Below are 16,641 nucleotides of genomic sequence, written 5' to 3'. Positions count from 1 at the left end.
TTTTACATGATGTAAAGAAAAAAAAAAGAGCAGTCATTTTACAGTAAGTTTTCCATTACCAAAAGTTAAGTTTTTCAAAACGAATTAACTGTACTGGTTACTTGAAATGGTGTTATCGTTCTTTTTAAAATTGGACTTACTGCTCTTGCTTTTTTAAAATGAAAAAAGTAAATAAATAATCTGAAATGAATTCACAGTTCTAAAAATCTTTAAAACGGAGGTACATTTCCTAATACATAAGTAGAGTTACCGTTCATGCTCTTTTAAAATATAGGCTAATATCTTGCCTATTGATTATATATATTATGAAGTTTAATGCCAAACATTTCACACCCCTTTCTCCTTTACAATCATCAATTTAATGTGAATTTTAAAACACCAAATGAATCAAATTTGCCCAAAAATTTAAAAATCAAATTTAAACAGTTTTCTCCAAAGACCCAATCATAAAGTAACTTAAAGCATCAAATTGTTAATTTTATTAACCTTGAATTGAAACATTGCAAGCCACAATAAAATGAGTTACTGCACCATTAGACTAAATTTGTATATTGGTACTTGTTATAGGTGAATTATAATAATGATTAGGGTACCTAAAACTTTAGACTGGGGTTACAATTCTTTCTTTGGAAATTCATTGCCAAATGAAACAGCTGCCCTTCTTTTTGCAAATATTTTGGTAAACCCTTCAACTTTTCTATCACCTTCAAAAATTTTAATGGGTTTTCACTCTATTGTTTGCTGGTGCAAAATAAATGGTTGGGAAGCCTTCAACTTTGAAACTTTCAGGAAACATCGTTGGCTGTTGCATCTAAATTTGGCAATGACAAGATTTTTCTCTTTCTTTAACGATTTCCCTAGTTCTTTATAAATTGGCTCTAGACTTTTGCAATGTCCGCACCATGGGGCATAAAATTCAATTAAACACATCCTTTTTCTTATCAAGAACAATCTTTTCAAATGTTTTTCCCACAACAACTTTGACTGGTCCAGAATTCTTCTTTGGAATGGACTGTGACTTAATCTGTGGTGTCAATTTACCTGGAAAGCAAACAAAAGAAACCTACTGTAACAATAATGAATGATAATAATGAATAATTATACAGCACTGAAACAATCTAATGCATTGATCAATATTTAGGGTTGGCGTCTATTGTCAATTGGTTTAGAAAAAAGACCTGAAATGTCTTGCCGCACACCGCCATGGGTTCCAATTTCACAAAGAAAAAAATTATCGTAAAACAAAAATCATATAAACCATGATTCATAATTTAAAAATCAAACAGTGTACCAAAAAACTCGTCCCTTTTGGAAACATTTAGAAAAAGTTGATGGGGGGAAAATTATTACAAATCAAAAAACCCCAAAATCTTAGCAAAAGACATCCTTTTTTTCATTTTTAAAACCCAAACAGCTGCACATAGTGAACATTTTTGCCATAATTATGCGAAAAATTTTAAATGTTTTAAAGGGAAAATAGTCCCTTTTTTTATACTAGGGAATGAAAGGGAAAAGTAGTTCACCCGAGGCCCCTATTTCTTTAAAACTTTAGTTACACTTAAAAACAAGACAAAAACACTGACCTTTTTTTAAATTTATTGAGGGGAAATTTCGAAAAAAACTCCCCCCTCAAAATTCAATTCCATTGGTTCCATTCTGTTAAAAAAAAAGCAACAAAACAATAAATTGTGAGGGTAAATTTATCAAATATGTGAATTTGTCTACTATATGTAAGTTATAATGGACTCAAGTCTTTCATTTTCCATTCCCTATTAAAAGAACAGGATTTTTAAGGCAGCTTTTGTTAAAAAAGATAAATATCTTATAAATTGTTCCTCTTTCATCTCAAAACAGCTCATTACATTTGTTCATTCTTCATTTGTTTTGCTATATTTTCCCTAAAATCTTAATACCCTTCAACATCTAAATAAGGAAACCATAATAATTAACCATTAAATGTAATATGTTCTGCCAACATTTATACCATAACATGCTGATAGACAAAACTTAGAAAATATCAATACAATATGTACATGCAGAATTCTGCAACTTAAAGCTGTCATTAAATTTTGGTGACTTAAACTTCAAATATATAAATTTTTGCTATCAGATTGTTTAAATTTCATGAAAAGTTACTTGAAATGTACTAAACTCACAAGAGTAGTTTTTTTTTCATTTATGATCATGATGGTCTACAAAGTATTTTATAAATTTAGTTGAATCATTCTTGTTTCTGTAGTAAAATAATGCATGGTTTATCCTTCAAAATGTTGTATGAGAGATGAATCAAATGCTAGAACCTTTGTGATTTGATTTCTAATATAATGTACATCTGAAATCACTAAATATCAAAATCTATTTCCTAGACAAAACTTCTGATAAATCAAATAAGGTACCTGTATTTTTTACTGTGTCTAACACAACCAATATTAAATTCCTCGGGCGAGTCATCAAGACCAACCTCTTTCATCATAGTACCAATATAATCTTCTTCATTGGCTATAGCAAACTTAATGTCCTTATAGTCCTTTGCTATGTTTGCAACCTTCTTTCTCCACAACTGTGTAGCTAAAAAATAAACAGAACAGAACCACTTGTAAGTTTGTTCGTTTAATTGGGTTTTACGTCACACCGACACAGTATAAGTCATATGACAACATTCCAGCTTTACTTGTGGGAAAGACCTCAGGTGCCCTTTGGTGCACTGTTTCTGGCAAGAAATGGCACTTGAGTAGAACCACCAACATTCCGTAAGCTAGCTGAATAGCTTCCTCACATGAAAGTATCAGAACCACTTGTAAAATGATAATGAAAATTATGACCTATCATTTTTTGTATTCATCAAGTTATTTCCTTTATTAACTTCTTCTAATGAAAGCTACTACCATATATACTGGTCTATAAAACCTGTCACTAATATAACCTGTCAAAAATCTATATTACTAATTTTAATTCTCAGCCTGCTGGCAGCAATATATTCTATAAGTGACGAGTGTAGGCTAAGATTAACCGTCTGATCATGGTCTGCACTGTTTGTTATTCAGTTAGTAAATTTTACTTTATATTTTCCCTAAAAATAATGAAACAAGCACTGGTCCATTTTACGTAGTACATGTTATACAAGTAGGCAAATATTATAATATAATATAAGTGAAGCTAAGGTAAAATCTCTTAACATGACAAATTGACAGATTTAACGTCCACCAAGCATAGCCATTTATACACCTACCCTCTCTATGGTCAAAAGTCCAGTCAACAGTAAAAAAGGCGACACAAAGTATGTCCTTCTGGTAGACATCATAGAACTTGGATGTTGCCTGAGAATATTCACCAACTAGAGGCAGCTCTTTCTCCTTTATAAATGCGGCTATATCGTCTTCAGATTTGTCTGCCTATGTACAAACAAGAGAAAGAAAGAAAAATTTACAAAAGTGCAATTTGAAACAATCTAACCTCATAAGCTTCCCTTCATTGTGTATCTAACTTGTTCTACTCCAAATTTGGAGCTGTCAGTTTCTTAATACTATCAAATTTCAAATATGTTACCATAATAATAAATAATATGTTACCATAATAATAACTACCATATAATAAATGTGAACCTGCAAGTTACACTTGTCACCTAAAACCTACCACTTTCAGAATACTGTACTTCTGTTCATATTTTGTCCAGAACTTTTCCGGATTAAACACAACCACACTACCAGGGTTGACCTTGTAGAGGTCACGGGCCTCCGGCAACAAGGTGTAACCAAAGGTCAAGTCTTCTCTCCTGTCATTTGCTGATAAAAAAAGTAAAAGTTTTATTAGATATTTTAACAAATATGATGAAAAATATCTATTCAGAAACAATTCATTTTTATAATAAACATTGTTTCATTTTTTAATTATTTTTTTTGGGTGGGTGGGGGTGGGGGGGTTGTTTCTGTTTTTTGTGGGTGTTCATGTAGTATCAATACAGATAAGGTCAAAAGCAGAATACCAACACCTTTATCACACACCACTTTATTTTCTGATCAAAATTCTGCCATTAATGATTTAAAAGGATGAAATGTCTACATCAGCATATTGTCATTACTGTTGTCAACCTTCTTAACAGAATGCTAAAATCTACCACAGTGTTGTCTTTTTGAGTTGAATACTATAAATCCCTCAGTTTTTATAAGCTCATTAAACTGTATAGACTGTTAAATGTAATTACTGATAACAATTAATTTAATTTATACTGTAAATTAAGTATATTTAACTTACCAACATTCATGTATGCTCTCAATTTCTCATCCTCGAGGTTATCAAAGAAGCCAATGATAGTTGCTGATTCCTTGCTGATCATGTTTTTCACGTCATTCAGTGTTGGCAGTAGTTTGGCGGCCTCGCCAGAATATTTGTGCATGTGATCAACGATACCTTAAAATTAAGTTTAAAATACAATCATGCAAGTTCATAATCTGTTTAAACATAAAATATATACTACATTTGCTGTTTAAAACACCCTGAGTTGTAGATCTACTATATATGTCATAGTTGGTTATATGCCAAGGTTCAGATACATTTGAGGTACTGCAAAAACATTCTGCATTGAAGTTATAAAAAAATTTAATCTTGCTTCACTTACTCTTTTATGTCAATTTAATCTTAAGTAACAACATTTTTCTTATAGCACCAACACAGTTTAGGTCATATGACCAGCTTTATTGGTGGAGGAAGACCCCAGGTGCCCTTCTGGGCATTATTTCAGGCATAAATGGGCATCCAAGTAAAACCACCGGTACAACTTTCTTATATGCAAGTATTCTACCCCAAAGCCCTCTACCACCCCAAACCCCAACAGAATTTCAACTTTACAGTCATAAGGACCTGCAACATAAAGTTAGTTACCCAGTCCTTCCTCGTCACCAGCAATACAAATATCTTTAATCAAATATAAATACCAAAAGCATCACGTCCTCCAGTGTAGTCTGAGGGTTTCCCGTTTCTAAACATCTTCAATGTTGGGTATCCGGAAACATCAAATTGCTTAGCTAATTCTGTTTCAACAGTGGCATCAACTTTGCCGAGAGGAATTGCTGGTTCATGAAGTATCAATCTTTGAGCAGCCTTTTCATACTCTGGAGCAAGTCTTTTACAATGGCCACACCTATATGCAAATAAATCAATTCAAACTCTATAAAACTACGCTGGAACAGGACTTTTACAACAAAACCTTACATGATACACATTAAAGGGTATACAGCTATATCTAAAGAAATATTTTTTTTGTAAAATTTATTTACAGTAAAATGGTATTTTTTCCACAATTTTATGGTTGATTATCAAAATAGTTGTATCACAAAATGTCTCCATTATTTAGCACACATAAATATTGTATGTACCTGATCAAAATACGGATATAATACTGCTGTTCTAAGTAGTGTTTAACAGTTCAGCAATGATTTTGTGCATGCACCTATCCCTCTAAGGGAAATAAGGTGTTTTATTCACACTCACATTTTGGAACTATTCTTTTTAAAAATTCAGACAATAATTTTTGCAGCAGATATAGAGCTTTATACACTTTAACAATATTTAGCTATATACTGTTGAACTATTTAAATCTCATTACAAAATAAAAGACCTTTTTAACATTCAATACTTTGAGCATAATAATTAATGTTACCATTTGTAAATTGTGTACATACCAAAAGCTCTTTTATCACACTTACCAAGGAGCATAGAATTCTAATAGAACAAGTTCAGCACTGTTAATAAATTCCTCAAAATTATCTTTGGTAACAGTGACAACGGTCTCTGGGGCTGGTTTGTAGTTAGGATCTGCTTTCTCGCTAACCCAATCCACAATACCTATAATGAAGGAGACAATATTTGTTTATTTTAATCCTCAAAAACTTCAATATTGAATTGCTAATCAGAGCTTTATTCCTTGAATAGCAGGAGCTGTTAACAGGCATTTTCGCCCAGGAAAATAGAATTATTTGTCCTGATGATTAAGAGAAGGGCCATTGGTCAGACCAGGCTGCACAAATGTAGACTGTCATTTTAATATCCTAAACATTTATAAAAATGGTCCAAGAATAGGAAATAGTTAAGTCCATTTAAGAAATTCAACAGGCCATGGGTTAATCCTTTATTGTATCTGTCATAATTTAGGATATTGTTGTAAATCAAACTTACTTACCATCAGCTTCTCTAGGACCATCATATTCTATCCATGTGTCATCTTTTTTAAATTTCAAAGTTGGGTACCCACTTACACCAAATCTAAAATCAAAGTAGACAAAAACAATTTCAATGAGACCATGTCTCCCTTGCATAAACAACATATCAAAATGTAGAAACGAAATAAAGGCAAATGTTAATAGCTAAACAGTTAAAAGTTAATTCATTTCTTGATTACCATACTGTCAGATTATAAAATTATGCCTTGTTTGGTATAAAGCATGAAAATCTTTCTGTGTACATTCCACAGTAATTCATACAGTTCTAACTATCATTTGTTCAAAATCACGCAGTTTAATAAACATTTTGTGAAATAAAAATTAATGTTTCAAGGTATGTCCTTACAGATATGTTTTTTTTTATAATTGCTTGAAGGTAATCAGCTATCAGAGTGAAAAATAATGGCAAACATTTGGCAAATAACATAGCAAAAATAAGTGTTCCTAATCATCTATCATTGACATTAACTATGATATATTTTAAATGGCCATATGAAAAATTGTATTACCTCGTAGCAAGATCAGTGTTTTGGGTGGCATCAACTTTTCCTAGTGGTACAGCAACCTCTGCATCCTTCAAGCGAAAAGCAGCTTTTGAATATTCTGGTGCCAAAGTCTTACAATGACCACACCTGAAGGACAAAAACATACAATTTGAGCTGTGTCATGACAAAACCAACATAATGGGTTTGCGACCAGCCTGGATCCTGATCAGACTGCGCGGATGCTCAGGCTCGTCTGGATTCATGCTGGTCGCAAATCCATTATGTTGGTTTTGTCATGACACGGCTCAATTTTTATCACTCCACATTATGATTTAGTGTTGCTGAATCAGCAAAACTTTACTGGCTGTATAAAAAGCTGATCTTTTCTTTGGTATCAAATTAGAATAATTTCTTCAATATTGAATATATATATAGTCCTAAGATAGTCTGCATTTAACAAATATATCATTGCGTCCAGTCAAACATGCAAAACTCGGCTCATGAAAAGCCTTCACTTAATTGATGATTTTGATTTGCATGTGTTCATTATTCAACTGTTAAAAGAACCATATTCTGTTCTTTATCATTAATCTAACATCTCAAGAATTTCTGGAACTACTTAACACATCTTACGTATAACAACCACGGCTAAACCATGGCTAAACAAAAGTATACAGTTTGAAATTGTATTAAAATAGCAGAAGAGCTACATAAAACATTTGTAAGTCCCTATATTACAAGAGCTGTCGGTAGGACAGCAACGCTCGACTATTCTTAGTGCTTGATAGTAAAAAAAGCCTTGATTAAAAGGTAAAATTTTGTCAGTAAAGAAAAACGCAAATTTTTTCTTTAAATCCATATTACAGTTATAGGCTTTGGAGAGAGTCCTATCATGCTGTCAAAGAAGAGTATAAAATTTCAACATGTTTCAAAGCCTTATGAACCTTGAAAATATTTGAGGTATTACAAAAACTTAAATTCTAAGTCGAAAAAGGGGCTTAATTCTGTCAAAATGCTTGATAGAGTTACCTCCTCCTGTCTACAGGTTGGGTTCATGATGGTGAACAAGTGTGCAAAGTTTCAAAGCCATATGTCAATGGACTTTGAAAATATTTGAGGTATTACAAAAACTTTAACGTAAGTGGTTACGCCGACGCTCTGGTGACTACAATAGCTCTACTTATTCTTATCGAATAGTCGAGCTAAAAATTGAGCAAAATAGGAAATCTGTACATACCAAGGAGCATAAAATTCAACTAAAAAAGTCTCATATTTCTTTGTGACTCTATCAAAGTTATCATCAGTTAGATAGAGAACGCCTTCCTCTTCTCTCACATCTTCATCATCGCTAGATCTAGTGTCATCTAAAAAATAATTTCAAACAAAGGTTTTTGACATATCAAGTATCAGATTTTTTATAACCTGGATGCTTTCCCCTCAATCATCAATGTGTAAGTCATCAAGTATTTTTTCAATAAAATGAACGAAAAAAAAATTAACTTATTATAAACCAAACCATGTAGCTAAAGACATACATGTGAACTCTCCCACTTTCTGCAGTCATATTTTCAAAGATTTTTCTTAAAATAAGGGGTATTTTCACAAATAAAATTTTTTTTCCTATGATGTCAGAACTTCCTTCTTTGTTTATTGCAAATTCTAAAATCTCCCTCTTTTTGAATCTCCCAATTGATCATCAAAAAAAGTTCACATGTATGTAAAGATACTTCAGCAAACAGGTTTTTAGTACTGCTAGACCTGTTTGCTGGAGCCAATCAAGTATTAGAAAACAACCAGAACCGTGACATATTTATGTCATGCTGTAATTCAATAAATTTTCGTGATCTACACAAAAACTATTTAACTACAGGTTGTTAGATATATTTGTGACTCTTCAGTCTATATTTTTTAACATAGAATGATAGATTGATGAAATAATGCCTCAAAGTTTATCAGTGGGTTCACATTTCATAAAATTTGCCGCCATTGCTGCCCCAATTATCACGTGACTAACGAGAATTTAGTTTCGGATACCTTTGCATGACATTTGATGACCCGTGGCCCAAATGCTATTTTTAATTGAAAACATGGTGTTGCAATTATGAATAACAGTGCTTTTCTTCAATAACAGACATTGGACCAAAAACATGTTGGATTTAAATTGTTGTGAGTTATGATTCATAAATCATTTGTTTGTTTTTAAATTTAAAATCATACACTTATTAAAAATAGTGTATGGTCCGTTACTAAAAATAGATGCTAGAATACCCAAAACTTGAAGTTCCGCGAGATTTCATTTGAAAGCAGACTCCATATTGCTAAACATCCTCTACATATTTCCCTAACAAATAGTTGGGTACAAAATGTCAATGAAGCTTCATTTAAAAACAAAACATAAATTGATTCAAAATTGATATGTTTATCAAATGGTATTTTATTTGACCCAAATTTGATTAATAAGGGTAATTTTTATAGGCTTTTATGTATGGCACACAAACTGCCAAAATTCTGGTAGCCTTTGCAAATAGGGTTGACCCATAACTTAACTGTCACGCAATGTGAAAATAAAAGTGACATAACTTAAAACCATGGAAATAGGAGAAAAATAAGTTTGTAATTTGAGGATAAGATTAACAGTTTTTGGAACATTTTCTAGCTGATTTTGCAGTAATTTTCCAGAAAAACTTGCAAAGTATCCTGATGCCTCCGTCAAGACTTTAATTTACAACACAAAATAAAGGATGGGGGCTTGTGAGACAGGGAGAACCTACCAAAGTAGACAATATATTGCGAAGTAGACCATATATTGACATGACAGTCTTTTGGGCCAGGGCAGACAGTGGCTCAAGGACATGGCTGACTCAGAGACTGTAATTTTAATTATGTCAAATTTTATTACTTTTAAGATCAATATCATCATAAGTTAGAGCTGTCATTGATTCAGTGCAAAGCATTCATCAAATCAATGACAAATATCAATGATACACCAATATATTGATAATTACCAATAATTGCTCGTCTGTCATTCACTATCATACCTGTTTAATAATTAATACATGTTCTGTCCATTGTCTAGTTTATAAATTCCCATTTTATGATTTTTTCCTAACCATTTTCTTGTCATCATTGACCTTTTCGAAAACCTAGCTAAACACCGTTTTCCGGTACGTTGCGGATTTAGCTCTGGGGAATTACACCAAATGAAGTACATAACACAGTTACATGATATTTCTATTTTTCTATCATTATTTTACCGTTTAAGGTGAAAAAAATTGATGTTTTTGAAAATTATCAATATTCCTTTAATATCTATTGCAAATTTTTGTAAAAAATAAATTGTTTATAATGAAAATCAATAAAATTTAAACATCTTCCATAATAAATAAGATGATTTTCTGCGTAAACTTGTGAATTTACTTTATTTTTTTGTATGGAATTATTCATACAATGATATTCAATTATTTTCTTATAAAGAAATAACTGTTTTATTTCAATTTAATTTAAAAAAAGGCCGAAAACATCGAGTTCGCTATTACACTCCATTAGGTGAATTCCCCAGAGCTATGTACAGAAAGTACCGGAAAATGGCGTTTAGCTAGGTTTTCGAATTCGTGAATTACTAAAAGATATTTTCACTATGTAACAACAGCATAGTGCTATACATGGACACTTGCTTCTCATATGTTTTGGGTGAATTTTCATATACTTCCTAGACATTTATTAAATTGGTCAAAATTATCGATTTTTTGAAATGTGTATCGATTACTGATCAACAGAAAAATATCAATGATACATCGATATTATTGGTGTCAATGACAGCTCTATCATAAGTTAAAAGTCATATAAAGTCTTTTTAATTTTTATTATTTAACAAAATTATTTGAGGTCAAGTTGAACACATGGAAATTTGAAACATGCTCATGGTCACTCAAGGCAGATAGTTGTTATCACTTTTGCAAGGAACGGACATCTCCATGCAGAGTTCTGTACATGCCACAGCAGAGCCAGCATACATGTGAACCCTACCGATTTGGGCGGTAGACTACCGATTTTGGCCAACTAAGACCCCCCTACAGCTCGGGGTTTACAAACTACCGATATTTCATTTCAAAAGCAATAATAAATTTTACAACACAAGCGTTTCAGTAATCATGATCAGTGTAAACATTTATTGACTGGTTTACCGATATAGATTCGTTTCACCCATCCACAGTCTGTCTATTTCACTAAAAATGTAACACAGTCTAATTACCTTGACCTTGGTATCGGCAAATTTGTTTGTATATTGTCAGTTTTTCACAGCTTGACTTCGGGGTTTATAATTGCTGATAACAGTGATTAGGCACACGCGAGGGAGACTAAAATCTGGTACCGTAAAATTCCTAATAAACGCCGCTCCCCTAATAAAAGCCCCCCCCCCCAAGGCTTTTTGATATGGAAAAATATCTGCTCATGAGTGGTGAACCCTTTAACCCTTTCCCCCATGAGCATATTGTGAAAAATGGCCATTTTCACTGAAAAGCCTCCTCTAACAAGTTCAAACTGCTATGAAACTATGAAAAATGCTTCAATACTTATCAAACTTGGCACAAATGTTGACTGGACCATTGCCTTTGTAACGACATGCTCAGTCTTAAATTTACTGTTACCATGGCAACGAGGGGACATCTAAAAATTGCCAAAAATCACTATTTTGCCTCGATTTTTTCCATCAAAATTTATTTCAAAGTGCTGCAACTTCTCAAGGGATTGAGATAGAGTCAAAGGCTTTTCAGCGTTGGTTAAACGTTACATTATGATCGACCTCGGGTCATTTTTAGCCTCTCACAAGTCCAAAATTTTCTTGGCGATGAGGGTGACTCCGCCCCCCTTCAAACCCCCTAACAGAAGGGGGCACATCCCCCTTCTGGCAACCCCCTGATGTATCTTTTGGATGGGGGGGCGGCGCCGAAAAAGTGCTCATTTTTTTTAGCAACATTTCTCAAACGAAAACATGTGTTTGGGGCCCACATAGGACATTTTTTCACTATTTGAGGCCTAAAAAAGGGGGGGGGGGGGGTCGAAAGTGCGTTGTTTCGCGTATATATGTGGTAAAGGGTTAATAAATCCGTAATTTTATTCAAATCCTTCAGAATCCATTTTATTTCATAGTAAACACAAAAATGTATCACATGAACTTTAAAATCTGAACACATTTTAATGTTATTACCAACCCATGTTACACTAAATGTATTTTCAATGATTTTTGGATTGAGGAAAAACATGTTGTAATAATAGCCCCCCTTTTGGAAAATGTTTAGCCCCCGGGGGCGTATAATAGGAATTTTACGGTAAGTACCGTTTATTGTTAAACAAATACACTGTCAATTAATGCCAATTATGTTATTTTGAATGAAAATTGTTAATTGTCATGGGGATTAACACGCATCCACGACAGGTGTCTACATTAATTCATTCAGTATTAAGATTTAATTATCAGTAATGAAATCAGAGTTTAATATACTACATGTATAATGGCTAAAATCTAAAGGCACCATGATACAACATATTCTAATTGTACCTTAATAAATTTGTTTGTACTAGTATTGATATATTTTTTACTTTTTTTTAGTGTTGAGGCTTGCCAAGAGATTTCAGTGTAACCATGACGAAGATCAGCTCCTTGATGAATACCTGGACTATCAACTAACACCAAATGAGGAGCTGCCTAACTTCAGTCCAGATGAAACCAGACTTGATACTTACTGGCTAGAAATGGAGGGGATGTCATTGTTAGATGGACAGAAAAGATTTAAGAATCTGCCAGTTGTTGCTTTGGCAGCCCTTTCACTTCCCCACAGCAATGCTGACCCTGAAAGGTGTTTCTCTATGGTAAGAAAAATCCAAACAGATCACAGAGACAATCTCTCCAACAAAACATTAAACTCCCTGTTGTGTATGAAATTAGATTCTGATTCAGAGTGTTACAACATGGACATGTCAGAACAAAGAAATGATAAGTGCTGTCAAAAAAGCATGAATGACATATAAAGACAGTTCTAATTGTGGAAAGTGTGTAAGTGAAAGTTGAGTAAATTACATAAACATCAAAACGGAAAAAAAAACATGTATGTTTTATAAAGAAATTTTTTAATGATAAAAGTGGGTTGTTAATTAAATATCATGCAAAATAAAATGTTTTTAAAGAACTTGTAGTTAATGCTTTCAATTATTGTGTGTTAAGACCTTCCTGTACGCAAAAAGTCCTGTTCCAGAAAATCTACCTACTTTTAGGGTCAAATCTCCCTACTTGCTACCAGAGAAAGTTCACATGTATGAGCCAGAAGGGAAAAGAGTCAACTCGGCCCTCTACCAACTCGGCACGGGTCAACTCGGCACGGGTCAACTCGGCCCACTTTCCAAAAATATATAGGCCTATAAGGTATTTACTTTGCTTTGCATGTTGTTAAGGTAAATGAATAATAAGAAATATCTTATTATTATTATGTAATTATACATTGTACCTCTGCCGAAATAAAGTATATCTAGAAAAAAAGTTATTTATTTGTCTTGCAGATTCGATAAAATTAATATAGACACAGGCACGATTATCGAACCTGGGAAGAAAAAATATGAACAGATTGATAAAATAACTTCATATTTTTTCTTCCCAGGTCCGATACTTGTGCCTGTGAATATAGATATAATATAAATAAAAATGTGTTTCCTTAGATGCATTTTGTTTGTACAGTAATTTTCAAAAACATGAAACAAAAACATGTTTACTTTATAGCATAAGCTTCTAATTAATTGCAGGTGGTCACTTATCAAATTTGAATGAATGAGTCAATCATAATTATCACCTAATTAATCGGTATCCTTCGTCGTATCGATTTATTCAGGGAATAGACATACATGTATACACATACAATTTTATCACAGATATCAACTTGAATATAAATAAAAACACACACATAAATGCACAAAAATAATTATACGATTAATCAATAAGTATGTTCTATGTAACCCTAGGATTTGCCCATTAAGCTAAAAGCTTATTTCCAATGGGGTCCATTTTCTGTAAAATTATTACACTAACTTACATAATGATAATGAATTATAAAGAAGTTAACTTAATGACAATTTTCAATAATCAAAACACATTTTTCAATATAATAAGACAAGTACATTGTACACAAACAAAATGAAAAAAGTTTCTTTTAAACTAAAACATATCAAGTACACATAAACATGTTTCAAAACCTTATATAAGTTACACATCAATTTAATAATAAATAAACATATTATTCACTTGTTTTATCATTTTCATTACTTAAAAAAAGTTTTACTTTCGTTTTAAATGTTTGGATATTGTCAATTGATCTAATGTTGTCTGGTAAAGAATTCCAGTCTTTAATGGCATTGTAGAAAATGTATTTTTAACATAAGAATCATTTTGAGGTAAAACAAAATTAAAATTACTGGATCTTAAATTGGATATTCTACAAACCTTTAAACAATTCCTTTAAATAGGAAGGCTTTTGTTGTAATAAACTTTATGAATGTGGTTGAGTCTTAACTGTCTTACTCTATCATTGACATTTAATAATTTAAGATCGGACAGAACCTTATTTGTCACTGAAGTCCTAGGAGTGTAGTCTTTTTATAAGCGCACAACCTTATTTTGAGCTACTTGAAGTTTGTGTTTCAGTGACTTACTCAGTCCTTCGTACCAAGAAGATGAAGAATAATCAAAGTGACACAGCAAAAGGGCAGGACATAACTGTTTCTTTATTTCTTCCGATAAAACAATTTTTGTAACGGTATAGAATGTAATCTTCCATTCACCTTTGAAAGAATGCTCTTGACAATTTTACCTCCTGATAGGTAACAATCGATATTCAAACCAAGATATTTAACTTCAGACGAAGACTTTATTGTTTGATCATTGCATGAAATGGAAAAATTTTGTAATTTATTAATTTTCGATTTAGAACCAAATAGCATACATTCAGTCTTGCCCAGGTGTAGAGATAATTTATTATCAACTAACCAATCTGAGCATCGTTCCAATACCTTTCCAAGTTTTTGGGCTATAATTTTTGGATCCTTATGCGAAAATAAGGAAAAGAGTCAACTCGGCCCTATACCAACTCGGCACGGGTCAACTCGGCACGGGTCAACTCGGCCCACTTTACAAAAATATATAGGCCTATAACGTATTTACTTTGCGTTGCATGTTGTTAAGGTAAATGAATAATAAGAAATATCTTATTATTATTATATATTTATACATTGTACCTCTGCTGAAATAAAGTATATTTAGAAAAAAAAAGTTATTTATTTGTATTGCAGATTCGGTAAAATTAATGTAGACACAGGCACGATTATCGAACCTAGGAAGAAAAAATATGAACAGATTGATAAAATAACTTCATATTTTTTCTTCCCAGGTCCGATACTTGTGCTTGTGAATATATAGATAAAAATTGGTTTCCTTAGATGCATTTTGTTTGTAAAATAATTTTCAAAAAAATATGAAACAACAAAAATGTGTATACTTAATAGCATACTGTAGGCTTCTAATTAATTAATTGCAGGTGGTCACTAATCAAATTCGAATGAATGAGTCAATCATAATTATCACCTAATTAATCCGTATTGTGGTGGTTACTAACCTTACCAAAATATAGTGGTGTTTAACCTTGGTGAGATGGGACGTTTTAGTATTTTTTTAGTTTACATTTTGGTTTTTTGTTAAATAAACAAGCAATAAACTGCTTAAATTAATCTATCTAATTACATCCGTGTGTCAAAGTATCCAAAAAACTTAAACATCTATGTAAGTTTGTTATACCATTATAAATTTACTATAGTATCTTTAACATACACATTGATTGATAATAATAGCCCGTGGCAATAGGAGTCCTTTGATGTCCTTTACCCATTTTTAAAAGTGGGCCGAGTTGACCCGTGCCGAGTTGGAATAGGGCCGAGCTGACTCGGGGGCCGAGTATGTTTTAGGGCCGAGCTGACCCGGATTCCGAAAATAATATTGTGCTGTCATCTGCATATAAAATTAACTTGCAATCAGAATAACATATCATATCAACGAACATGACCTTTACCTTCATCCGCAGACAAACGCTCCACCTATAATTTAAACTAACCGGACTGGGGATTTATGAAGAACACTCAAGTATAGGGACAAATCAACCTAGCAAGGATCTAAGACGACACCGCATATTTTTTGGATATTCAATGTTAAGATAAATTTTAAACGAATAGATATCATTAGAATAAGAAATTCAACTTACTGTCCTCATCATTAGATTCTTCTGTATCTTCTGCAAAAGAAACAGCAGCTGTCAAAATCAAAATTGCAAGAAAAATAAAGTGATATATTTTTAACACTTCCATAGTCGCCGGTAATGTACGCATTCGGTGACCTTACAACACAGTAACCGGAAATACGTGCATTTTAAATATAGTTCTGTACTATTTTATTTGTTGAACGTTATCAAAGGGGAGATTTAAGCAACACTTTTATTTCTTTTAAAAGATTTTTAAAGACAGTTTTTAAAGTATGTTTTTTTGACGTTGGTTCATTATTTAATGTATTGTAACTGCGCACTAATACAATATTTTAGCCAATGAAAAGTTGCCAAGTCCTGGCCACGTAATCAAAGGGCTTGAAGTAGCTCAAATTAACATACATGTATACATTTAATTTAAATGTAGCTAGGGTAAAAACACTGAAGATATGTGTGATTAAGCTTCATAATTATAACTGACTGTACAATTTTTAATTTTACATAATTAATTTACACTTAATACCGGTAATTTCTGACAAAAGTGACTCGTCACTGGCAATTTGATGTGAGTGATTATTGGTAATAAAATAATGTTCAACGAGCAAAGTTGGTCTTATTCTTATCTGATAAACTTTAGTCTATCTTGTC

The 16,641-nt window shown here is 32.4% G+C and overlaps 1 pseudogene; it reads right to left on the bottom strand.

Moving 5' to 3' along the window:
- Nucleotides 1-612: 612 nt before the first annotated feature.
- On the bottom strand, nucleotides 613-16,132 carry LOC132746901 (protein disulfide-isomerase A4-like; annotated as a pseudogene).
- Between the last annotated feature and the right edge of the window lie 509 nt (nucleotides 16,133-16,641).

The sequence above is a fragment of the Ruditapes philippinarum genome, unplaced genomic scaffold (genome assembly GCF_026571515.1).
Source record: "Ruditapes philippinarum isolate M1 unplaced genomic scaffold, ASM2657151v2 ctg1055_1_1_1_1, whole genome shotgun sequence".
Classification (NCBI taxonomy): Eukaryota; Metazoa; Mollusca; class Bivalvia; order Venerida; family Veneridae; genus Ruditapes; species Ruditapes philippinarum.
This window is presented reverse-complemented; position numbering and strand designations above follow the sequence as displayed.